Consider the following 26,192-nt stretch of genomic DNA (forward strand, 5'->3'; position numbering starts at 1 on the left):
CATTGAGAAAAGATACATGATATGTTTTATGCAACTGCCTAAAACTTTAAGAGAAATTATTTTGTATTCTGTTTATGAAAGCTAATTAATAGTCTTTTCAAAGGATATATTATTTTATTATTAAATATTATAACGTTTAAAACCAATTAAATGAACTGTCACTTTGCATTTTTATTATTCTAAAAAGCAGCAATTATTCTGGGTAGTGATATATACCAAATTAAAAATCTGAGCCCAGCCATGGTGGCTCAGCTGAGTGTCGAACTATGAACCAGAATGTCATGGTTTGATTCCCGGGCTCGATCCCTGACCATGCAGGAGGCAGCCGATCAATGATTCTCTCTCATCATTGATGTTTCTATCTCTTTTTCCTTCTCCCTTCCTCTCTAAAATCAATAAAAATATATTTAAAAAAAATTTAATACAGAACACAAACCTATGTAATAAAAGCCCAGCGGCCATGACAGCGAAATGACCAGAACGACCGCTCGACCAGTCGCTATGAGGTGCACTGACCACCTCTAGGCCGCCCCCCCCGCCCCCAATACCATAACAATACCATAATGGTTAAAAAAAACAAAAAGAAACAAACCCCAAACCTTCCGCTTTTATAATGAGCAATCATGCATTTTTATTAAAAGTTAATAACTGCATCAACTCTGGACTACAGAATTCAACCCTTTCAAAGAAAACAACATTCATCTATATTTTCAAAAGTTCTATCCACTTGATCTTTTTCTCTTACTACCAAGACGCTTTCAAAACTACAGATGAAAAAGGATGGTTTTTTAAGCCCACTGGAGGTGCTTTTGCCATAAAATATGCTAGTGGGGGATAATGAAGAGAAATAAAGAGGAAAGAAAGAGAGTATTAGAAATAAAAAGTGATTCCACATCAGCTATTTCCCAGTTTGCCTCACCTGTTTTCTAGGTGAGATTAGCTGCAGCGTGTCGCGGTTTTGATGACGTGGTATTTGATGTGAAAAAATGTGTGGCCGGTTTTCCTACCTGTAGGTGACCAGCAGCCTGACTGTGCTCACAGGCGGACGCTTCACACACCTGGAGGCAAAAGTGGCCCCAGGTCGGGCTCACTGCAGCCTGAGGAGGTCAGCAGCGTCTCACGCTCAGACAAAGCCTGTCACACCTGACCTCGCCCTCCTCTTACAGCCTGGCCTCCAGCTTTTATTAAATGTGAGGGATTCAACAGCTCTGAAACTCAAAACTTACCACACATGGTCACTACCTTTATGTTCCCTGTGTCTCATTCTTTTATCTTTTCACTAGAGGCCCGGTGCATGAATTCGTGCACAGGTGGGGTCCAGCCAGCCTGTCCTAATGGGGGCCCATTGGGCCAGGATGGGGGGGGGGGGGAGGAGCTGTGGGCAGTTTGCGGGCCGGCCCCACCCCCACTGGGGTGTTGGGGGCCAATTGGGGCGACTGGGCCCGGATCAGGCTGGTTGGCTGCCACAGCGCACGTCATAGCCACTGGTCGTTCTGGTCATTTCACTGTTCCAGTCGCTGGGCTTTTGTAGAGAGCTATTCTGCACATTCTGAAGTGTCTATCTTGTTTGGGATGTTCCAAAAATTTGTCAGAACTGCTTTGAAAAAAATGTTTTCCTTCAAGCACTTTTAGACGAAGGCCAAACGTTCGAGTCCCCCTAGGAGGGAGGCCTAGTGAAGAGGAGCTGGGGGAAGGCTGGCGACACAGAGGGCCGGCCCAGGAGGCACGGAAGGGCTTCGGCCAAGTTCAGTTCCACGTGTGGAGCCACCGTCAGCGAAGGCGGCCGGGGGCCCAGGCAGCCTTTCTGAAAGGCCTCACTGGTTACATGAACGGAACACCCGGGACTTTTTCAAAGTGTTTGGGGGCTGCAGGCGGGAATGTTCCGCGCAGAACTGGCTGGTGTGGCCACGCACCCCAGGTGGGCAAGAAAGCTCAAAGGGCAACAAGGAATCAGGCCGACGAGCCGCACGGAGCAGAGTGGGGGCCAGAGCCAGAGCTGGAGGCAACCATCAGCCACAGGCAGGCAAGTCACCGAGTGAGGAGCCCGCGTGGCCTGTGCCGAGATGGAGGAGACGGCGCGTGGAGTCCAGCGATGCTGTGGCCGTGAACTTGACAGGAAGCTGTGGCTACCTGGTGCAGGAGGAGGGAGGGAAAGGGTCCCAGGGAGCTGCTGGGAGGACAAAAGGAGCAGGTGGGTTTAGCCTGTTGAGGTCCAGGCATGGAGGACGGGATGGCTGTGGGACTCAAGCGCAAATAAAAGTCCTGGATTTAAGACGCAGATCTCGGAACCACGCAGGCGCACGTGTGTCACTGCACAAGGGGACTGGAGGTTACCCGAGAAGGGACTGGAGCCCCTGAGAACGGGGCAGGTCAGACCCTGTGCCATTCCCGGACTTAGTGGCTGTGAAGAGGGAACTTGCAAGGACGGAGCTATTACACGCGTGGGAAAAAGTTATCCGCAACCGTTACCTCCTCCCATTCGCCGGCTTTTACAGAGAAGCCATTCAGGACGCACAGGGCCGACGGTCCGGTCCCCGGGATGGAGAACAGGGACTGTCCCTGCTTCCAGGGTAAGTTGTGCGACTTACTGCCCATGAAAGCCACCCCTCCTGTTGTCAGAAAAAACAAAGCTCAGGCCCTCTCGACTCTAAAAGAATGAGACAGAGCCGCCACCCGTCTCGTCTTGCCTCAACGTCACGTCATTTCAGGATTCACTTCTCCCGCTAGGAAACGGGTTTCTGCCTCTGAAGCAAACTTCTTACTACAAGGCAGGACGAGATACCCCGGTGCAGCCAACCAGAGACAGGACCGGAGAGAACTACGGGAAAGGATGAAAGACACGCCTTCCTCCAGGTTCCCGTGCCCCCGGGGGACCAGGAGAGGAGGGTGCCTTTGCCTGGGGCCCATTAACACGGAACCTCCAGCCAAACCTGAAATGACTTTCCCTAAAGTGTTATATTTTGTTACGTATCTTCATCTCTACCCGGCAGCAATAAAATTAATCGGTTAAGAAGAAAATTAAGTACATTTCCTCAAATTCAGGACAAAGTTAATATTCATGACATAAATATTTAAGCACCAACACAATTTTTTTAACATGCAAGTGAAACTCAATCATTCTATTCACAAATCAAGTATGTATCTGTCTAAATTCTGGCTTATCTAGGAAATTCAAATGCCTAGAAGATGTTATTTCAGAAGAATTCTGTCACTAATTAAAAGTGGTTAGTTTTAAGTTTTTCTTTTCTTTTCCAAATAAGAAAACCAGTGTCTGGAAATTTGAACTTTTCAGGTCTAAGAAAATAGACACTAAAACAAACAAACAAACAAAAAAATGCAAAAAATCCTTCCCCTGAAACAAACACCATAACCAACACTGGCTCGGAAAGTTGGACACACTAATTTATCAGTAAACTGAAGTAAACATTCACAGATAAGTTATTTAAGTTTCAAAATGAGCGAGACAAATCCAGGGCACACCGGCTCAACGTGGCTGCATCCATGAGTCGGAGCTTGGCCAGGGCCTCCCACCGCCTCCCATTTGAAAGTGGCATTCGGACTGAATTGTCCTGGTTTTTGCTTTAGAACAACTTCGCAAGTTTATTCTGAACAACAGTTAACAAGTTTCATAACGTGAGCGGGTGCCGCTATTCCAGTTCACAGACTCTGGCCAGAGGCCACGTGATCAGCAGCTGCTGCCAGCAAAGCAGGCTCTTAAAGACAGACAGACGGACAGACGGCCTGCGGGGACCACCTCGGGCTGCAGCCCTCTCCCCTTTAACTGACAGCCTGTGAAATCCTAGGAAGGTGCTGACACACCCCTTTCCACCCTGCATCTGCAGAGACACGTTCTGCATCTACGAGGCATTTTACAAACTCAGAAACGCGCCAACAGTGACAAAGGTGCCCATGGCTGCTCAGGGACAGACAGAGGGACGTCAGCTGGCGCTGTCCCAGCCCCCCTCCCACCCTGCTCCTGAGATGTGTTATTCCAGAAGGTATTTCTTCTGGCGTGCGCGAACCAGGAAAGCAGGCCTGAACCACAGTGCCCGTGTGAAATATTAAGCCAGCGGTTCTCAACCTGTGGGTCGCGAGCCCTTTGGGGGTCGAACGACCCTTTCACAGGGGTCGCCTAAGACCATCGGGAAACACATCTATAATTACATACTGTTTCTGTGATGAATCACTATGCTTCAATTATGTTCAATTTGTAACAATGAGATTGGGGGTCACCACAACATGAGGAACTGTATTAAAGGGTCGTGGCGTTAGGAAGGTTGAGAACCGCTGTATTAAGCCCTTCATGGATGGAAAGCAATAGATGTAACGAGTAAAATATCCAAAGATATAATTGCTCACTTAAAAAATTTCCCCATGACCTTGAGGTGATTTTAATGTCCAGAAAATGGGTTTAGATCCATCGACATCCTGGAAAAGAGAATTTAAACTAGGCTGTTGTTTTAGGCAAAACGAATGAACAAGTCCGAGGGCGGGAGAGGCACACGTTACCAGAACATTCCAGGGCCACGTTAAAGAGCTGGAAGCACTGCCCGCCGGGGGCAACAGAAGCTGGAACAGCCTTTGAGAAAAGCGATGTGGCAGCGAAGTGTTCGCATCCTCTGATCTAGGTAAGCCCACCCCGGGCGATTTTCCCAAAGCAAACGAACCATTTACAGAAAAGGGAAATATTCTTTAAATTTCCACACGGAAGTGTGTTCAACGCAATGCCATTTTAAATGGTGAAACATCAGGAACAATCTAAATATAACACAGGCAAGAGCCTAAAGGAAGGTCCCACTAACAAAAAAATTATACAGCAACAGAAATTAAAGCAAGTTGAACATCAGATGATACGGTGCAGTAAAAAAACACTGCACTTCTTTACAATTGTGGGGGAAATACAAGAACATGGTAGGACACAGAAGGGAAGATAAAAAAGGTAAGACCACCACACACAGATCTCGTGGGTGTGTGGGTGAGTTTTCTTAATTTTTTAAAAATTATTATTATTATTATTACTGCTGCATTACTTAAGCGATAGAGTAGAAAAGCATTCATTTAAAACCACTGCGTGATCTGCAGAAGCGGTTTAGCAAATAAAGCACTATACTGGCTGAAATGCTCAGCCAGCGCTTGGGTTGATGACTCAAACTTTTATACCTTAATTTCTACGAAATCAAAAAGCAACCATGTGAAGAAACAGCATCTAAAGAAACTTCTGGCACTGCAGTAACACAATCATTTCCTAGGTGGGAACCGTCAACAGACTCACAGACCCTTTAGGAAAAAGTTCTGGTCGCCTACACGGAACTCATGTCCTGTCACAAAGCGTGTTCATCGCTCACCCACGCCTTGGAAATGAAGTTTGAAGGAGAAAGCAGCTTCACCTTGTCCGTATACAATAAGTCACTGAATTCTTAAAGGAAAGCTAAAAGGAGAAGCATATTAAAAATGCGAACATATTGCTAAATTTAGAATAAGCTGAAGTTAAAAGGGAGGGGTGCGCAGGGGGGAATTAACGGGCATTTCAGCGTTTTACACACACACTTCCCATGTCGCGCAGCCACTTCCCACCTCGAGTTTCAGGAAAAGGACCTCAGGTCGCCCCCGGCTGTCGGCTGCAGAGCCTGGCAGGTGACCCCGCAGGCCAGCCCGAGTGGAGCGGTTGCTGGAGAGGATCTGACCCGGACATTTTTTTTTAAAAATGACACTCAGACTCGGACCTGAAAATCACGGTAAAAGAAAGTCGAGTTTGATCTCTCAACACCGCTTTCCTGCCCAAACAGCCCTTTTGTTCTGCTCCCTGCCTAATCCTCACGGTGTTGGCATCAGAAACGGCGACCAGGACAAACCGGGCGGACACAGAGCGGAAGCGACCAGAGCGCAGGATGAAGGGTCAGGAGAAGAGAACAAAAATCCTACCAACAAAACCTCCACAATGTTGTTTGCTTCACCTCAGATTAACTTCACTGAAGCTGTGCCCGGGGCAACCAAACCTGCACGCCAAGCCCCGCCCTCGCCCATTCCAGTGGCCCAGACGCCAAGTCCCCGCCCCGCTCGCGAAACCGGCGCCTGTGATTGGACACGGCTGCTATCCATCATCCTAAAGAACTTTTCCTGGCTAGCAGGGTAGGTTACACCCACTAAACCCCCGGCGAAGCTGGTTTCTTAAAGGAACAGAACGGAATGTTCCCGCTGCCCCCTCCTCTGCTATTTGCTGACTCTTTTGTCTGCGTAAAAGCAAATGAACTAACAGCCGTGAAAACCTCACAGAAGCAGCATGAGTTTGTAGTTCGGCGACCAGCTGCATAGAACACGAGGCTTTTAGCATTTGGTATTTTTCAGAGCCGAGAAGACCCCTTTTCAGGGAGTTAACATTTTGCCTGAATAGTTTACATTTTAGAGCGGCCACAGAAATCCACGGCCACGCTGCGCAGAGAGGCACAAAACGGCGTTTCCGCTAAGGCTCTGGGAGACGACTGGAACTTAGGTGAACACACAGGTTAAAATGCCGAGCCCAACGCAGGGACGTCTACGCCGCCGATCGCATCCTGAGACTCACGGCCTCGGTGTAACGACAGCGAAATCGGCAGCGACACCAAAAATGGGTATTTCTGCTTAAAGCCGAAACGTGTTGGGCAGAAATGTCACTTCCCTGTCCGCACACGTACAGGTGTGACGATGTGCGTGTTTTCCGGGGTTCAGACTGAGGCACAGCCCGCGGGCGAATAGAACAGGAAAAGGCAACCGCTCTCATGGCCCGGGCAGGTGAGCAGCCAGGATGGCCGTGATGTTGGTTTACGCTGTTTTTTAAAATAAGGGCGGATACTGTTTTGTGCTTTAAGGCGGCAGGGCGCCCTAAGACGCGGCTGAAGGGTAGACGCCCCTTCAACTACTAGATCATAGTAAGTGTTATTTTTACTGTAGTTTCTAAAGAGAGCATACGGACTCTGATTTTTAAACAAACAAAAAGAGGCCTCGTATCACGTTAAGCGTTACTAAATTTGCTACCTATTACTCTCTGTTTATTTCGTTAGAACTGCTTGTGTTTTAACAGGTTGGCCCATCAAATATGACTCCAACATGAATCATTATCTGACTGGACATTTACCTCATTCAATAAAGTTGATTTTTCGCCTCTACCAAAAAATCTGACCGAGTTATAAAAACAAATTCAAAATGAAAGCAAATTAGAAGGGCTCTTCTTCAAATATACGTTAAGTTTATATAAAGAATTTTTAATATAAGTTTACAGTTTTCAAAGTTCAAAATCCTGCGAGCATTTTTCCTCCAAGAAAATTCACGTATTAGAGCACAAAGCCTAGGGGCCTGTTTTGAATAAAGAGAGAAGCCTTTGTGAGAAAATGAAAATGCACATAATTGCAACGAGACACGAACACGGAGCAATACCCTGCAGAGGCCCAAACAGCTGCGAACGCCTTTATGCCTCTGAAGTGGACAGACTGAAAGGGCCATTCACAGAGGTCTCCTCCCAAGATCCTTTGCAAGGACTGCGGCTCTGAATGCCGGGCACCTCAGGAGTCCAGTCCAGGCTGTCCCCCCGGTGGGGACGGACCCTCGCTGGAGAACACAGGAAGCAGAAGGGGCCCAGGAGCCAACAGCAGACACAATACGCAACCTGAGAGACAGCCTGGGACTGGGGAGAGCAGGTTCCAGACGGCGCGATTGCGCAGGGGTACAGAGAAAGACATGGCAAACGGTTAAGTCTTAAAATCTGCCAAGCATAAAACCAGTGGACAGTGACGGGAACCAAAGAAACCTTTGCCCTGACACCGCATCTCACTGCAAAGGTGACTATTTGTATACAACAGGCATGCATCACAATCGATATATATAGAAGGCTAATATGCAAAGTGTCCCCTCGGGAGTTCGACCGGGACACCAGGCGTTTGATCCCTCGCTATGACGTGCGCTCACCACCAAAGGGCAGCATGGGACGAAGGCAGGCCCGGCCAGCAGCCGGGGAAGGGGGCCCCAGCCGGCAGCCGGCAGGTGGGGAAGGAAGGCCCCGGTGGGCAACGGGAAGGCCCGATCGCCCCGATTGCCGGCCGGGCCAGGGACCCTACCTGTGCATGAATCTCGTGCACCGGGCCTCGAGTGTAACGCCAAGGTCACTCTCAGTCTATAGCCAGACGAGCAGAGAGACGTGGACGTGGCTATTCCAGACGGCTCAGAGTTCTCCGGGATCTCCTTGAGAGAAGTTCAAGGTGATAAATACCATCCTAAGGCAGCTCACAGGTTAAAAATAAAGGTATTGTGTTCGCCTTCTAAATCCGCAGCAGAAGGAAACAGCAGAAATAAAGGAAGGACAGTGATAGCACGCCTGCGATTATTTAACAACAAAATTGCCTCACAGGAACACGGTGTCTGCGAGGTCTCGGACGCCCCGACTGAAGGTGACAATATCACTTCCCCAACATCAACGAGTCAAAGGACGGACTGTGTCTCCCTGTGGGAGCTGCTGGGAGGTTCACATCAACTGGAAACAACTCAGGACAGAACGAGCTGACGGACTTGTTCTCGACTCACTTTTGATTGAAAGTCCCTATCAAGGCTCGGTATCTAGTCCACGAGGAACAGCCTTTGGTACGGAGAGCAGGCTGGAGCCGTCTTCAGAATCTCACAGGATGAGAACAGCTCACACTCGCCTTCCTACAGCAGAAGTGAGTCCTTCGCGTCATCCCTGGGCCCCACGGGCGGGTGACATGGCTGAAAGGACCCCTCTGACACGAGCAAAACATGGCTGGGGTCACTCAGGAGAAAGTCTGAAAACCACCAGCTAATGGAGAAAACAAGTAATTTTAAAAAATGTTTCCCTGGCCCTGGCCGGTGTGGCTCAGTGGGTAGAGCCTCGGCCTGAGGACTGAAGGGTTCCGGGTTTGGTTCGCCTCCAGGGCACATGCCTGGGTTTGGGCCCGATCCCCAGTGGGGGGCGTGCAGGAGGCAGCCGATCCATGATTCTCTCTCATCATGGATGTTTCTCTCTCTCTCCCTCTTCCTTCCTCTCTGAAATCAATAAAAGTATTGTTAAAATAATAATAAGTAAATAAATATATCTCCTTGACAAACACACACTGCCTACGAAAGCGAGGTCTGTGCCTGGGCGCGCAGTCCCCGATGTGCATCTTCAAAGACATGAAGGGGAGAAAGCAGAGTGAGTGGCAGGAAGGGGAGGTGGTGACAGAATACGAGCACAGAGGAAACTAATAGATAAGAAAGCAAAAACCAGCTGAAAGAAGACGCATCTTCCTCAGAGACAGTGAATCGCTTTAAGTCCAGCGGGCGAACAATAGATGTGAATTAAAAAGGAACAGGGAACCCTAACCGGTGTTGTTCAGTGGGTAGCGCGTCGGCCTGTGGACTGAAGGGTCCCGGGTTCAATTCCCCTCAAGGGCATGGACCTAGGTGGCAGGCACATCCCCAGTAGGGGGCGTGCAGGAAGCAGCTGATCAATGTTTCTCTCCCATCGATGTTTCTAACTCTCTATCCCTCTCCCTTCCTCTCTGTAAAAAAATCAATAAAATATCTATATATATAAAAGCCCAGTGACCAAAGAGTGGAACAACCAGAACGACCGGTCGACCAGTCGCTATGATGCATACTAGCCACCAGGGGGCAGATGCCCAAGGCAGGAGCTGCCCCCTGGTGGTCAGTGCGCTCCCACAGCGGGAGCGGCCGCTCAGAGGGCAGGCCCACAGCCACGCAGCTGACCGAGGTGAGTGGTGCTCCCACAGCAGGCTGATCCCTACAGGCCACGCCCCCACCAGTGCACGAATCGTGCACCGGGCCTCTAGTATAAAAATAAAAAATAAATAAAAAGGAACAGGGATCACAATGCTGCGACCACAGGATAGCAACGGACAAAAGCATCCATAATCCTCAAGTATGTTCACGCGCCGTGTCACATACCCACGTCGGCTGCGCGACACAGAAAAGTGACAGGAGACAGACTGGCAGCCTGTAAGTCCCCTTCTCTCCTTAGCAGCCTCAGCGAGGAAAAGGTGAACAGATAAACGGTGGATCACTAGCTGTCAAAGAAAAGCTTCCCTCCTCATAGAAAAATCTTAAACATTATAGTCACAATTTTGAAAAGCACCAAACAGGTGACATTCTCTGATGATTACACAGTAAGAGTCCAAGTTAACAGGAAAGCGTATTCATTCATCAAACCTTCTGAACACCTACGACATGCTGGACTCCACCAGCTGCTGCGGAGGCCACTGTAGAAACGTAGGGTCTATAGTCAGTGAAAAGTTTAAATTTTATTGTCTACGGAGACGGATCGTATTTGGGATAAGCTTTGAAGGGGGAGGCAGGCTAATCCTGTGTTGAATTCAACTTGTTTAGGAGATGCGGATACTCACAAACAGAAAGGCTGGGGGTGTACCGCCGAAAACATCAACAATGGTTACTTATTCTCACTTTCTATTCCTTCGTCAAGCTGGTTTTTTTTTTAAGCCCAAAACACATTGCCCTTATAATCAAATCCAAAAATGAGGTTTTTAAAAAACAGAACAAAGCCCAGCTGGTGAGGCTCAGTGGTTGAGCATCGACCTAGGAACCAGGAGGTCAGGGTTTGATTCCCGGTCAGAGCACAGGCCCGGGTTTGGGGCTCGATCTCCAGCTGGGGGCGTGCCGGAGGCAGCCAATCCACGAATCTCTCTCATCATTGATGTTTCTCTCTCTCCCCCCTCCCTTCCTCTCTGAAATCAATAAAATATATATATATATATATATATATATATATATATATATATATATATATATATCTTTTAAAAAGACAGAAAACAGTCCTTCCAAAATAAAGCACCCTGATTATTTGTCTGCAAACTATATATACTGTAAAAAAATTTTTTCAAATCAGCTCTATGCCTATGCCTTTAAATAAAAACAGGTTATTCAAAGCTATACATAAACTCCTATTACACACACACACACACACCCCATTTTCAGGAAATGAATGCTGCTCCCTCATTTGTCATGTCCCTGCAGCCAGCAGGATAAACAAACAGAGGCTCACCTTGGGCGCTCCCAAATCTAGGGCCAGGAAGGGACACGTACTTAAGTGGGTGGTGAGCAAACAGCTCCCGGTGAATACCCACCACGGATCTTCCCCCAAAGGACACCCTAACCTTCCCTGCAGGCCCTGCCACCTGCCAGGGGCTCCCCTTAACCCCCGTCTGTGACCCTCGAAGGATCAACCCATACAGGCTGTTTTCCCCCGAGCCTGCTGGGGCGCGGGAGGTGCCAGGGCAGGCTCACCTCGTTCCGTGGCACCCCGCTTTCATGTGCTTCACTGAAGTTGCCTTTTTTTTTTTTTTAACTGAAGGCAAGACCCTCCACCAGCAAAAAATGATTCTTTGCGATCCTTTTTTTTTTAAATGATTTGCAGAGATTTCCTGACAGCTTTGTGGCTTGTTTTCATTATTTTTTTTTTTAAATATATATATTTCTTTATTGATTTCAGAGAGGAAGGGGGGGGGGGGAGAGAGAGAGAGAGAGAGAGAGAGAGAGAGAGAGAGAGAGAGAAACATCCATGAAAGAGAATCATTGATCGGTGGCCTCCTGTACCATCGATGCTGCAACCTGGGCATGTGCCCCCAGGCGGGCACTCTACCCACTGAGCCACACGGGCCAGGGTTATTTGCGATACTTGCTTTATGAAGGCGATCTGGAACCAGACTCACAACATCTCCAAGGTGTGACTGTCATTTGCCAGATTACACAGGGGGGAGGGGGAACACAGCCAGAGTGACTGATGTCACATACAATCAAGTGTGTTTTTCCTACTTCAGATGTCAACCCGTAACCTGCTGGTGTACGGGACAGACACGCCAACCGCGCCACACTGGCCAGGGCTCTTTGACTTTCACACTGAAAAAGGGGGTCACGCCTACTGCCAGACGTCTCACAATGTGATTCCAAAGGAAAAGATCCATCACACGCAGGTGAACAAGAAATCCCGGCTTCTCAGGCACAGGCTCAAAACATAGGCACGAATCCTATGGCTACGCACCTCCTCCCATGAGAACAGAAGGGAGAACCCTAACGTTTTTCGGGCTTTTGATTCATTTCATTTCCAGCATTTCGATCTATGTCGCTCCCGACCACCTAAAACTCTGGCAATGCAATCCGCACCCTGTGCTCTCGACAGGCTCTTGCTCTGGGCACCAGGAGTCAAGAAACAAGAAATGTTCCGAGGGCACGACTGCTGACAGCAAAACAAAATAAAAATAAAAAACAACCCCCAATCGAAACGCCCGTGAGTGATGGAAGATGAAGACATCGCTGTGCGGCAATGAGATGAACAGACTACGATCACACGCAATTTTTATAAAACCCAGAAGAAAAAGCAAACGGAAAAATGTACAAATATTATGTCATGGAACTTTCTTTTTTTTAAAGGCAAGGGGATGATAAACACAAAACCTACCAGACTAGACCCATTACCTGGGCGAGGAGAGGCAAGGACGGGTAAGAAACACAGACACAGATGCAAGTTTGGGGGATGTTCTAGGTCTAGGTTTGGGGGTGGAGTCATGGATTTTATACTACGTTCTACTTCTTTATACCGTATTGTGTTACATAGCCGTCTTTTGTGGCACATTAAACACATATTACATATTAAACATACATATACACACACACACACACATCCCACATATCTCTATAATCCTCACTGGAGGACACGTTTTCATTGATTTTAGAGAGAAAAGGGAGAGGAGGCGAGACAGACACACACATATGGGTTGCCTCCCGGAATACACCCTGACCTGGGGTCGAACCTGGGACCCTTCAAGTGCATGGGGGGAGTGGAAGGGGGGGCGCCAAGCTCCTACCCACAGAGCCACACCGCTTGGCCAGGGCTAAAATATATACTTCAGTATTTTTTCAGCTTCCTGAAGGTATAACTGACACATGATAAACCGCACCTCCTTCCCGTGGGAGGTGTGATCGGTTTGGACACAGGGAAGTTCTCGCCACCATCAAGATAAATAGTCCACAGCCCTGGCCCGTGCGGATCAGTGGATAGAGGCTTGGCCTGCGGACCGAAGGGTCCCTGGGTTAGATTCCAGATCAAGGGCACATGCCTGGGTCGCGGGCTCCATCCCCACTAGGGGGCGTGCAGGAGGCGGCGGATCCACGATTCTTTCTCATCGATGTTTCTCTCTCCCCCTCCCTCTCTCTCTGCAATGAATAAAATAAAAAAATCTATTTAAAAAAATAGTCCACCAACCCCTAAAATTACCTCCTGTGCCTTTGGGATACCTGCACCTCCCCTTCCATATATTTCCATTTTGTTTATTTTTTTAATGCATACAACAGGTTTTGTATATTAAGCAATCCTAGAGCAATTGTCAATTTTATTTTTTTAAAAACTTTCATGGTTCCTGAGCCCACCGACATTCAACAGTATCGACCGAAAGAAAGCGTTGCAAAGCCAAATTTGGGGGGAAATGTTTAAATTTGGGGAAATTTCAATGTGCATTTATTTGGCAGGAAAAACTTTTCCCCACCCCCAATACCTGGACCTTGAGGACCCGGGCAGGGAGGGCGCCCTAAAAATAAAAAAATAAAAATAAAAGTGGTAATATAATCGTTACATAATTAACCTCAACATCCAAAGTTTGTGGGTCTTTGGGGTTTAGGAGACACTGGGGTCTAGACACGTAGCGTCACCGCATTGCACCCTTGAGGCTAATATCACGTGCCAACTACACTTTAATTAAAAAAAAAAAAACTTTTTGAACAGTGTAGGGGGCGTTTGACACTTTAAAAAATAAAGTAAAATCCCGGGTTTTGCAAAAAGGAGCTTGCAAACCATCCGAGACCGCCGCCCCGCGTTGACGGCCGGGAAACGGGTCCAAATAAAAACGTCCACGCGCTGCGGGCAGGTCCCGTCGGGCCACGACTTCCGAGTCGTGAAAACAACAACAAAAAAACATCAACAAATCACGACAGCGCGTCGCCCGCGCGCGGCCCCGAAATAAAGTTAAAATCGCTCCCAACACCCACGGGACTGGCCCGCGCCACCCCGAAAGTTACGACGTCGAAGGTGGGGGGGAGTGAAAAATGCACAAACTCTGGGCCCAGCCGCCCGGGAGCGCGACCAACTCCGGCCCCTTCCCGTCGGCGGGCGCGGCAGGTGGAAGGTCCCGGAAGGGCAGGCAGCCCGGGCGCTCGGGGACTTGGGAACTCGGGGACCCCGGACGTCCGGGACCGCCGCCCGACAACTGCCCTGGAACACGGCCGCGGGGGTTCCACACGCCGCGCCCCCCGCCGCGCCCGGACCCTCGGCCTCGGGCCCTCAGCGGCCGCACGGCCCCCCCGCCGCCACCTGCCGCCCTCCGTCCGCTTCCGGCCGGGCCCGGCCGCGCCTCACGGGGAAGGAGGGGGGAGGGGAGGGGAACCGGCGCCGCCCCGGCCGCTCGCTCCTCACCTCGCCTCACCTGGCGGCGGCCCTCTCCGCCGGACGCGCTGCCCGCCGCCGGTCGCCGCGGGTGAAGAAGGACAGGTGAGGCCGACGAACCGCCGCGCTCGTTCTGGTCCCGTCGCCGCCGCCGCCGCCGGCCTCTCGTCCGCTGTTTAGTAAACTTTTCTGTTTGGTTGCTCGGCCTGTGACGCGACACGGGAAGTGCTCCTGATTGGTCGGCGCCCGGCGCTGACGCGTCGCCCCGCCCCCCGCTGCTTAATTATTACCGGCCAGGCGGCTCGCAGGCCGAGGCCCGGGGGCGGGGCCGTGTTTCGGGGCGCGTAACGATTGGCTAGATCCCAGGAGGGGGCGGGACCTGGAGAGACCCCCGCCTCCTCCGCCGGCGCGGTTCCGCCTTCGCCTCCCCTGACCTCCCGCCATGGCCTCCCCCCGTCAAGGCCGTGGAGCGCGGTGCCCGGGGTCTCGGGGACCGTGGAAGGGGCTGGAGAGGAGGCGCAGGTGCCTCTGCCACCCGCCGCGCCGTGTCCCCGGCGGGGTCCTGTCCGGGACTGCGGCTCCGGAAGAATCGCGCTCCGCCTGCTAGTTGTGCAGGAGGGAATCCGGGTGAGCTCGCCGACCTGCACCCCCGGGGGCTCCCCGACTGTGCAAAGTCCGAGCTCCGGGTGCGGCCTGGAGGAGGGCGGGGCGCCGCCCGGTCCCGAGCCACGGCTTGCAAGAGAAGGATCGCTCCGGGAAGCGCGCGTGCACACGCCCTTCTGCCCCGGGTCCCTGCAGCGCGCTCCCTGCACCTCCCAGCCGCGCGGGGCGAGGGGTGGAGGACCATGGCTCCCCGGAGCCACCCCGACTTCGGGCTGACGTGCAGCACCAGCATCGAGTGCAAGGCCAGGTTGGAGGTCATGGTTCCTCCCGGGACCGCGAGTGAGCGGCTCGGCTGGGCTGAAAGGTAGGAGGCGGACCGGGTCCCGTCGTCTTTAAAGTTTCATGGTTTGCTCCTTGTGAATTTTTATTTTATTTTTTTGCATCATCCATTTTAAAAATATAGCATGAAAGGGCCGTGTATCAGGATTTCTGAGCTTCGGGGGCGTCCCTATGAATTGCACGCTGTGGATGGAGTCTCTCGCACCGCCCTCGCCCTGGGGTGGGTCTCACTTGGCGAGAGGGAGGTTTGGAGGAGGCAGCTGGGGCTTTGCGCTGGTGGGAACCGAAAGCAGCGTTTTCCTGCTCAGTAAAGAGGCAATTCCAGTTTTGATTGATAGATGCTCCAGGGGCGTGGTCAGGGATGCACGTGTCAAGTTGAGCCCACAGGGCAAACAACTACTAGGGGGTCGGGCCGGTGTGGCTCAGTGGTTGAGCATCGACCTAGGAACCAGGAGGGCAGGGCACATGCCCGGGTTGCGGGCTCCATCCTCAGTGTGGGGCGTGCAGGAGGCAGCTGATCCATGATTCTCTCTCATCATGGATGTTTCTCTCTCTCGCTCCCTCTCCCTTCCTCTCTGAAATCAATAAAAATATATTAGAAAATAATAATAAAATAAAATAAAAACACTTTCATTATGTTGAGGCCCTGGGCAAGCACCCTTGTATTGTTTTAAATATATTTTTTATTGATTTCAGAGGGGAAGGGAGAGGGAGACAGTAGAAACATCAATGATGAGAAGGAATCATGGATGGGCTGCCTCCTGCACGCCCCACACTGGGGACGGAGCCCACAATCCGGGCCTGTGCCCCGACCGGAATTGAACCGGGGACTCTTGAGTCCGCAGGCTGGCGCTCTATCCACTGAGCCACACCAGCCAGGGCTGGCGTCTTTTTAAAGGGAATTCCACTTTAAGTTGAAAGTGCCTTACAAACTATGGACTAACTCCACAAAATAGGATTTTTGCCCAAGGATGTCTTCTCTGATAGAGAGGCCGGATTATAATGGAGGTGAGGGATTGTTTTAGCCTCAGTGACTACAGGTCTAAAGAACCAAATTAAAAAATAGATAAATCAGCCATAACCGCTTTGGCTCAGTGGATAGAGCGTCGGCCTGTAGACTGAAGGGTCCCGGGTTCGATTCCGGTCAAGGGCATGTACCTTGGTTGCGGGCACGTCCCCAGTAGGGGGTGTGCAGGAGGCAGCTGATGGATGTTTCTCTCTCATCGATGTTTCTAACTCTCTATTCCTCTCCCTTCCTCTCTGTAAAAAGTCAATAAAATATATTTTTTTAAAAATAGATAAATCATCATAATAAAAGGCTAATAGGCAAACGGTCGTCACAACTCAACACCATAACACTGTAACGCTGTGAGTGACACCTTAAGGACCGATCAGCAGGGACCTGAGTCTGTGCGCTCCTCCCACCCCCCACCCCCCGGCCCAGTGGGGCTTGACTGGGGTGGAGCAGGCCAGGTCTCGGTCTGGTGCGATTTTGAGGCGCGTGTGGGTGGGGACTTGACTCTGGGTCCCGCGGTGCGCCCCAGACTCTGACAGGAGTCTGATTTTCAGATACATTTTACTAATTTTCTTTCATCTCTGACATGTCTATAATAGAGAAAGGGCAAATATCAGTATTAAAATATTTCCTCTAGCCGAAACCGGTTTGGCTCAGTGGATAGAGCACTGGCCTGCGGACTGAAAGGTCCCAGGTTCGATTCCGGTCAAGGGCATGTACCTGGGTTGCGGGCACATCCCCAGTAGGAGATGTGCAGGAGGCAGCTGATCGATGTTTCTCTCTCATCGATGTTTCTAGCTCTCTATCTCTCTCCCTTCCTCTCTGTAAAAAATCAATAAAATATATAAAAAATAAAAAAATAAATAATAAATAAATAAATAAAATAAAATATTTCCTCTAATGAGTCCCCTTTTCATGTGCACGGGTTTCATGCACCGGGCCACCAGTAAATAAATAAAGAACCAGCCGAAACCGGTTTGGCTCAGTGGATAGAGCGTCGGCCTGCAGACTGAAGGGTCCCGGGTTCGATTCCGGTCAGGGGCATGTACCTGGGTTGCGGGCACATCCCCAGTGGGGGGTGTGCAGGAGGCAGCTGATCGATGTTTCTCTCTCATCGATGTTTCTAACTCTCGATCTCTCTCCCTTCCTCTCTGTGGAAAATCAATAAAATATATTTTTAAAAAAATAAAATAAAATAATAAATAAATAAAGAACCAAATTCAGCCCCTGACTTTGCTTAATGGGAAATGGGAAGCCACTGTAGAACTCGAAGGCGGAAAGGAGATGGTGGGTGGTAACGACTTGGTGGGTTCTGCTGACTGTAGGGATAATCTTGCAGCCTGGGGTCCTTTCAGCTGTTCTCCGTTCTCTGGCCGCTGGGTGGGAGGATGATAAGGAAGGAATTTAGAATCTCGCACAGGGGTTCCCGTTGCTCGTCCATCACGTGTTGGCTTGGTGACCGTGAGCAATGCCCAACTCCCTGGGTTTCGATTTCCTATGAGTTTGGGAAACATCCATGAACAAAACAGAAGACCCCTCTGCCTGTACAGATTTATTGCTCTAATGGGGGAGATGCAGTTGGAAAACATAGGTTTTTTTTTAATATATTTTTTGTTGATTTTTCACAGAGAGGAAGGGAGAGGGATAGAGAATTAGAAACATCGATGAGAGAGAAACATCGATCAGCCGCCTCCTGCACACCTCCCACTGGGGATGCGCCCGCAACCCAGGTACATGCCCTTGGCCGGAACCGCACCCGGGACCCTTTGTTCCACAGGCCTGCGTTCTGTCCACTGAGCACCACCGGTCGGGGCGGAAAACATAATTGTTTATGCTGGGAGTTGGAAGACTGTAGTAAGTGGTGGAGACAGGAGAAAAAGTAGAGCAGGCCCGGCCGGTGTGGCTCAGTGGTTGAGCGTCGACCTAGGAACCAGGAGGTCGGGGTTCGATTCCCGGTCAGGGCACATGCCTGTGTGGCAGGCTCGATCCCCAGTGTGGGGCGTGCAGGAGGCAGCCGGTCCATGATTCTCCCTCATCATGGATGTTTCTCTCTCTCTCCCTTTCTCTCTGTCTAAAAACACACACACACACACACAAAATTAATAAAATTTTTAAAAGCTTAAAACTAACATGATCCGACGAAGATTTGATTCGATTTTTTAAAATTTTATTTTTATTCATTTTAGAGAGGAAGGGAGAGAGGGAGAGAGAGGGAGAAACATCAATGATGAGAATCATGGATCGGCTGCCTCCTGCACGCCCCCCACTGGGGATCGAGCCCACAACCCGGGAATCCCATGCCCTGACCGGGAATCAAACCGTGCGACCTCGTGTGGCTCAAACAGTCGATGCTCAACCACTGAGCCACACCAGCCGGGCTCCAACTTAGGTTTTAAAGGATCGTTCCGGCTGCCGTGTGGCGAGCAGACCAAAAAGACAAGAAGCATAAAAGCAGGGACACCTATGAGGAGGAGGCCCTGGCTGAACCCACGTGCCCGACAGCAGCGACTCGGACCAGGGTGATGGGGTGGAGGCAGGGAGAAGTGGTCCCATTCTGGATATATTTTGAAGGGGCCCCGCTGGTTTCCTGGTAGATGGGGGGCAGGGTAGGAGAGAGAGTTGGCCATGATCACACATCCTGGATGCATGAGACGAGGGTTCAGGGCAGAGGCGTGGGGTGAGGCGGGGAGGATAGCATTCGGGGACTTGTCATCCCATAAATGATACTTAAAGCTCTGAGGCTGATCAGGGAGTGGGCACAGAGCAGACGGAGGCCCAAGCCGGGCACGGAGTTCAAGGAGAAGGAAGTGGAGGGATGAACCCCCGGAGGCCACAGGCGGAGGAAACGGGGGTGGGAGGAAGCAGAACACCGTGTCCTGGGAGCCAGGGGTCAGCCGTGTCCAGAGTGCTGGGAGTTCAGGTCTGATGAGGACAGACTTGACAGGTGCATTCGGGTTCCCGCGGAGGTCACCCCGGGGGAGGGCGGTTCGGGTGGCCGCAGGGCCTGGGGGGAGTGGCATTCGTCCCTGACTCATGAGGGGTTTAATGGGGGTGGGGGGGGAGTTAACATCAGAAAGATCGTCACCAACTGGCAAGGAGAAGAAGAAATTCTTGAGTTTATTTAGAATTGATTTTTCTTCCGATTCTTTTTTTTTAAAAAAAATATTTATTGATCTGAGAGAGAGAGATTTGTTCCACTTATTTATGATTCATTGGTTGATTTATTTTTAAAAAAATGCATATATATGTTTTAAATATATATGTTTTTATTGATTTCAGAGAGGAAGGGAGAGGGAGAGAGAGAGAGATAGAAACATCAATGATGAGAGAGAATCATGGATCGGCTGCCTCCTGCACGCCCTCCACTGGGAATTGAGCCCGCAACCCGGGCCTGTGTCCTGCCTGGGAATCGAACCGTGACCTCCCGGTTCCTAGGTCGATGCTCAACCCCTGAGCCACGCCGGCCAGGCTGTGCCCCAATACCTTGTCCCTAAAGCGGAGATGATACCTTCTTCACTGGGTTGGTCAAACGGGAGACAGTTCATGCAGAATGCTCAGCGCAGGGCCCAGCCAGACATGAGCGGTCGGCCAACGGTGGTCACACAGGCTATCGAATTCGTTATCTGATCCCGTCGAGCCTAAAAGCAGACGGTCTTTTGCCATAGGTCAGTGGGTAAGGACACACGGGCCCACTGGCCAGCAGCTCAGAGTCCCTGGCAGGCAGGGCCGTCCAGGCGCCGAGCCTGGCCAGGAAGCTGAGAAAGGCGGGGTGCAGCAGCCCTGTGGTCCCCCGTCTGCTGACCAGACCGGGGAACGGTGCTCCAGGGAGACTTGGAGCTGGAGGACACGGCGAACCGGGGACTCCCGGTCCTTCGGGGCGGGGCTCGGCAATCCGATGTTAAATGCACCCACAGAAATACACACAAGCCAGTGGGTGCGGCTGGGTGGGTGCGGGGCAGAGCCCACAGGAGTCGCCCGGCCAGAGCTTCCAAGAGGTCACCATGAGCCCCTGGCCAGTGTGGCTCAGTGGATAGAGTGTCGGCCTGCGGACTGAAGGGTCCCGGTTTCGAGCCCGGTCAAGGGCACATGCCCGGGTTGCGGACTCGAACCCCAGTGTGGGGCGTGCAGGAGGGCAGCCGATTTATGACTCTCTCTCATCTCCCATCATTGATTGACATTTCTATCTCTCTCTCCTTTCCTCTCTGAAATTTAAAAAAAAAAAATTTTTTTTTTTTAAAGCTTTAAAAATAAATAAATAAATAAGACATTCCTTCATTTTCTCATTGGGGAAAAAAAAACACAATGATTGACATGCAACTTTCACAATGCGATAACATAAAGTCAGAAAGCAAGGGCTGGCCCTAGGCAGTGTGGCTCAGTGGATAGAGCGCCGGCCTGCGGTCTGAAGGGTCCCAGGTTCGATTCCCAGTCAAGGGCACAGGCCCGGGTTGCGGGCTCCATCCCCAGTGGGGGGCGTGCAGGAGGCAGCCGATCCATGATTCTCTCTCGTCATGGATGTGTCTCTCTCTCTCTCCCCCTCTCCCTTCCTCTCTGACATCCATAAAAATATATTAAAAAACAAAGTCACCGTGAAGACATCGCAGCCCGACCCCTGTGACTCAGTGGTGGAAAGTCCACCTATGAACCAGGAGGTCACGGTTCTATTCCTGGTCAAGGGCTCCACCACTAGGGGGCGTGCAGGAGGCAGCAGGCTAATGATTCTCCTCATTGATGTTTCTCTCTCTCTCTCTCTCCCCCTCTCCCTTCCTCTCTGAAATCAATAGAAATGTATTTTAAAAAAAAAAACAAAAATGACATCCCAGCGGAGGTGTGGGGTCAAACACAGGGTCCTTCTCAGCGCAGCTGCCCGACTATGCAGCCAACATGTGGGTGGTCAGCCCAGGAGGTGGAAACCCCGCACTGGACCCTGGGAAGTTGGGCAGGAATGAGGCTCGGCCACTTCAGGGGGCAGGGGCTGGGCAAGGGGCCTGGGAGCTCAGAGGGTCCCCGCAGGTGGGGAAATGAGAGAGGGCTGGGTTCCAGGCCATGTGGGTGCTCCAGGCTGGTCCCTGGGGACTGGAGGCCTGTGTCCAAAGAGCAGCAGGGTTGGGGGGGAGGGGAGCATGTGGCCTGGTTGGGGGGTGGGGGGGCATGTGGCCTGGTTGGGGGTGGGGGGGGCATGTGGCCTGGCTGGGGGGGAGGGGGCATGTGGCCTGGTTGGGGGGGAGGGGAGCATGTGGCCTGGTTGGGGGGAGGGGGGCATGTGACCTGGCTGGGGGGGAGGGGGGCATGTGGCCTGGCTGGGGGGGAGGGGGGCATGTGGCCTGGCTGGGGGGGAGGGGGGCATGTGGCCTGGTTGGGGGGAAGGGGGCATGTGGCCTGGCTGGGGGGGAGGGGGGCATGTGGCCTGGCTGGGGGGGAGGGGGGCAGTTGGCCTGGTTGGGGGGAGGGGGCACGTGGCCTGGCTGGGGGGAGGGGGCACGTGGCCTGGTTGGGGGGGAGGGGGCATGTGGCCTGGCTGGGGGGAGGGGGCATGTGGCCTGGTCAGGGCTGACTCAGGCCCACTGAACAGGCATGAGGCCACCCCTCACTCATGCACGCTCCCTAGGGCAAGCATGTCAAACTCGCGTCCCACACGCAACATGCCTCATGTATTTGGCTCCTGTTTAGCCTTTGAGTTTGACACGCTGGCCCGAGAGCCTTGCACCAGCGACTGAGGAGGGAGCAGTGGACAGAGCTCAAGGCCGCCCTTCCTGCTTCGGCTTCGGCCGGCAGGTGAGGCGTGGCCGCGGCAGCCGGCAGCAGGTTCCAGTGGCCTGGATCCCGGAGCTGGGGCTGGCCGGCGCCAGGCCAGGGAGGCGGGCGCTGACACCAAGGCTCGTCGGGGCAGCAGGTGACTCCTCTCTGTCCCTCAGCCCCGATCCGGACCCACTGCCCCGGGACGTGTGCAGACGGGCACGTGCAGGGAAGGAAGCACACGGGCCAAGGGTGACCCACTGTCCCCGCCAGCCCAGGACTGAAGGGTGTGCAGGAGCAACGCTGAACACAGACGGGGGGTCGCTGGTGTGGAGTGACGAGGCCACCCGGCCCGTGTGGCTCAGTGGCTGAGCGTCGACCTAGGAACCAGGAGGTCAGGGTTCGATTCCCGGTCAGGGCACAGGCCCGGGTTGTGGGCTCCATCCCCAGTGTGGGGCGTGCAGGAGGCAGCCGATCCATGATTCTATCTCATCACTGATGTTTCTCTCTCCCTCTCCCTTCCTCTCTGAAATCAATACAAATGTATTTTTAAAAAAGAAGAAAAGGGAGCCCCCTCCCCCCCCAGGGGTGCGTGTGTCTCAGGGGAACTCAGGCCCACAGGCACACGTGCAGTAGAGAAGCTGTGAGGTGTCCTGTGTGGGTGTCTCTCTCTCTTTTTTTTGATATATATATTTTTTATCGATGTCAGAAAGGGAGTGGGAGAGATAGAAACATCCATGATGAGAGGGAATCACGGACCGGCCGCCTCCTGCACGCCACACCCTGGGGATGGAGCTCGAAACCTGGGCCCGTGCCCTGACCGGGAATCGAACCCTGACCTCCTGGTTCCTAGGTGGACGTCCCAACCACTGAGCCGCACCGGCCGGGCAGGTGTCTCCTTTGAAAGGCCGAGGCGTGACCTGGCAGGTGCAGGCCAGAGCCTTAGGGCAGTCAGAAGTGGCCCACCCCGTGGCTCCTCGCTGCTCCCGCACCTGCGTCCTCTCTCACCCCTGGCGGCCCCGGGCCTGTCCCCAGACCTGCCCGTCACATGCCCCCGGCAGGTGCGGGCCCCACGCGGCTCCGGGCCTCCCGTGCCAGCTGACGCTGGCCGCTGACTGGCCGTTGACTCACTGGCGACTCCACCCTCCCCCGCCCACGGCCTCCGATGCTCTCTCTGTGTTTGCCTCCTGCCCGGACCAGCTCGTTAAGTCTTGACGTGCGCTGCTTGGTCTGCAAGGCGGTGGGCTGGGCGGCGGGCCGTGGTGGTAAACAAGGCCAGTCCCTGTGGGCTGGTGCCCAGGGAGGAGGAGGAGAGCCGGTCCGTCAGAGGCAGGGTGCTGCGTGCCACCTGGGTGCAGGGGGGGGCGGGAGGGGGCACCCCTGGGCCGGGGAGACCTGGAGGCTGTAGCTCTGTTTCCCGGTTGCAGGCTGTGCTGTGGGTTATGGCTTCATACCTGGTCCATCTGCCCCCATCCTCCCTTCACCCATTCATTCGGCGGCTCCCTCACAGACTGTGGAAATGAATGCAGCAATAAAAAGAACTTGCCTCCAGCCCCGGCCTGTGTGCCTCAGTGGGTAGAGCATTGGCCTGCGGACTGAAGGGTCCCGGGTTCGATTTCGGGTCAAGGGCACATGCCTGGGTTGCGGGTTCGATCTCCAGTGCGGGGCGTGCAGGAGGCAGCCGGTCCATGATTCTCTCTCATCATGGATGTTTCTATCTCTCCTCCCTTCCTCTCTGACATCAATAAAAATATATTTTAAAAAAGACAGCTTCCGGCCCCACCTGGGACTTTCAGGGTCCCCAGCGTGTCCTGTCTCACCTGCCTCACTCTTCCCTCTGCTTGGAAGAGCCTAGTCCCCCACTCCTCCCCCCTCCAAGCATTAGACCTCGGCTGAAGGTCACCTCCCCGGGGCAGGCTCCCCTACCCCTCGACCAGCGTCAGGCCCCATCGTGACGCTTTCGTAACCTGGCGTTGTCACCCCGATTGCCGGTAATTACGTGTTCGTCAGTGGGGCTGTTTCATTAATGTGGGTGCTCCCAGGCACCTCTGGCAGCGTCTCATCTCTGATAGTATTTACACAGCCTAGTACAAGGTGACGCATTTCATAAGTGCCAACTGGATGGGCAGATGGATGGATAGCTGGTTGGATGGATGGGTAGGTGGGTGGGTGGATGGATGGATGGATGGATGGATAGGGGGATGAACGAATGGATGGATGGATGGTGGTTGGATGGATGGATGGATGGATGGAAGGATGCATGGATGATGGGTGGATGGTGGATGGATGGATGGAAGGATGGTGGATGGATGTTTGGGTGGATGGATGATGGATGGATGGAAGGGAGGATGGGTGGATGGGTGGATTGATGGATGGAAGGGTGGATGGTGGATGGATGGATGGTTGATTGATGGATGGATAGATGGATGGTTGATGGATGGATGGACAGACGGAAGGAAGGATGGTGGATGGATGGAAGGATGGATGGACAGACGATGGACAGATTGGAGCAGAGGCAGAGTGATTCAGGGACCAATTAGGAGACTAACCAGTAGTCGGGACAGGAAAGCGATCCGAATCCGAGAACGCCAAGGCGGCAGCAGGGGGACCTGGGGAGGGTGCACAGGAGGAATCTGCAGGCCGCCGGCTCTGGGTGAGTGTTCGGAGCGAAGCAGAGGGAGGTGCCGGGTGGCCAGCGGGGATCTGACTGAGGCAGGTCTGGGGGCGGGAGGGAGGGATGCCCACTGAAGTGGAGACCCCTGCTGAGGCCGTGAAGAGAACATTTTATTCAATATTTGTATTGATGTCAGAGAGGAAGGGAGAGAGAGAGAGAGAGAGACATCAACGATGAGAGGGAATCATGGACCGGCTGCCTCCTGCACGCCCCCCACTGGGGATCGAGCCCGCAACCCGGGCCTGTGCCCTGACGGGGAATCGAACCCTGACCTCCTGGCTCACAGGTCGATGCCCAACCACTGAGCACACTGGCTGCGCCAGACCAAGTTTAAATGTGCAGAGAGCTTGGATACGGTCGGCGAGCCGGGGGTCTGGCCAGCGTGTCCACGAGGCGTTGAAGCCGTGGGGGGCCCCCGGGAGCCCCGGGAGCCTGGCCCTGGCCGTGGACCTGGCTGCGGGCTTGGCGATGAGCAGCTCACAGGCCGGCGGAGAGGGAGCTCGGCGTTCAGCTCTGCCCCTCGCCCACCGAGGCCTCGCGTGGCGCTTGCTGTTGGGAAATCGCCTGCGAGTCCCACCAGGTGAAGGCCCCGTGTCTTCACTGTGTCTCGCGCTCACCGTGTTCTCCGCTGCGTTAATGAAAGGCTCTGTGTTCCCGAGGCTGCCCCAGAAGACGGCCACCGTTGTGATGGGAATGACGACGCCCACTCACCCAGCGTGCGATGGCATCTATGTGACCTGTGACACCCTCCCTGCCGGCACCCTGCCAGGGCCGGCAATCTCTGGTAATCACACAGGCACGTCTGCCTGACAACTGCACTGTTTCCCAATGAGCCCAGCCAGATACAGCTTCACCATCCGTCCACCCACCACCTTTAGGGCACCATCCGTCCATCCATCCCCACCCTTAGGGCACCATCCATCCGTCCATCCTCACCCTTAGGGCACCATCCATCCGTCCATCCTCACCCTTAGGGCACCATCCATCCATCCAATCCTCACCCTTAGGGCACCATCCATCTGTCCATCCTCACCCTTAGGGCACCATCTGTCTATCCATCCATCTACCCACCCACCCGTAGGGGCACTGGGCTCCCCAAAGCCTGGGCAGGGCACTGGCAGGGTACAGAGGCTCATAGGAGAAGGATCACCCCCAGCCCTCGCCCAGCCAGTGTGGCTCAGTGGTTGAGCATCTACCTATGAACCAGGAGGTCAAGGTTCAATTCCCGAACAGGGCACATGCCCAGTAGGGGGCGTGCAGGAGGCCACCGATCCATGAGCCTCCCGTTCCCAGCGACCCTGGCAGATAGGAACACTCCTTCCCAGTGCAGGCCAACCCCTCCAGAGCCCACACCCCCAGCCACCACCTCTAGGGGGCGCTCACACCCCGGGCCA

General features: G+C 53.0%; 1 protein-coding gene across 3 annotated transcripts in view; it reads right to left on the reverse strand.

The window, feature by feature from the left end:
• The window catches only part of ZFAND6 (zinc finger AN1-type containing 6), a 51,132-nt gene extending 36,512 nt beyond the window's left edge, over nt 1-14,620 (reverse strand). The window contains exon 1 of one of the 3 annotated variants that reach the window (XM_036355420.1): nt 14,472-14,620. The gene's annotated coding sequence lies outside the window, so the exon portion shown is untranslated. Of the gene's footprint in view, nt 1-5,922; nt 6,009-14,461 lie in introns of those variants that run through there. The other 2 variants (XM_036355419.1, XM_036355422.1) reach the window with 2 other exon arrangements.
• Between the last annotated feature and the right edge of the window lie 11,572 nt (nt 14,621-26,192).

The sequence above is a fragment of the Myotis myotis genome, unplaced genomic scaffold (genome assembly GCF_014108235.1).
Source record: "Myotis myotis isolate mMyoMyo1 unplaced genomic scaffold, mMyoMyo1.p scaffold_m19_p_22, whole genome shotgun sequence".
Lineage (NCBI taxonomy): Eukaryota > Metazoa > Chordata > Mammalia > Chiroptera > Vespertilionidae > Myotis > Myotis myotis.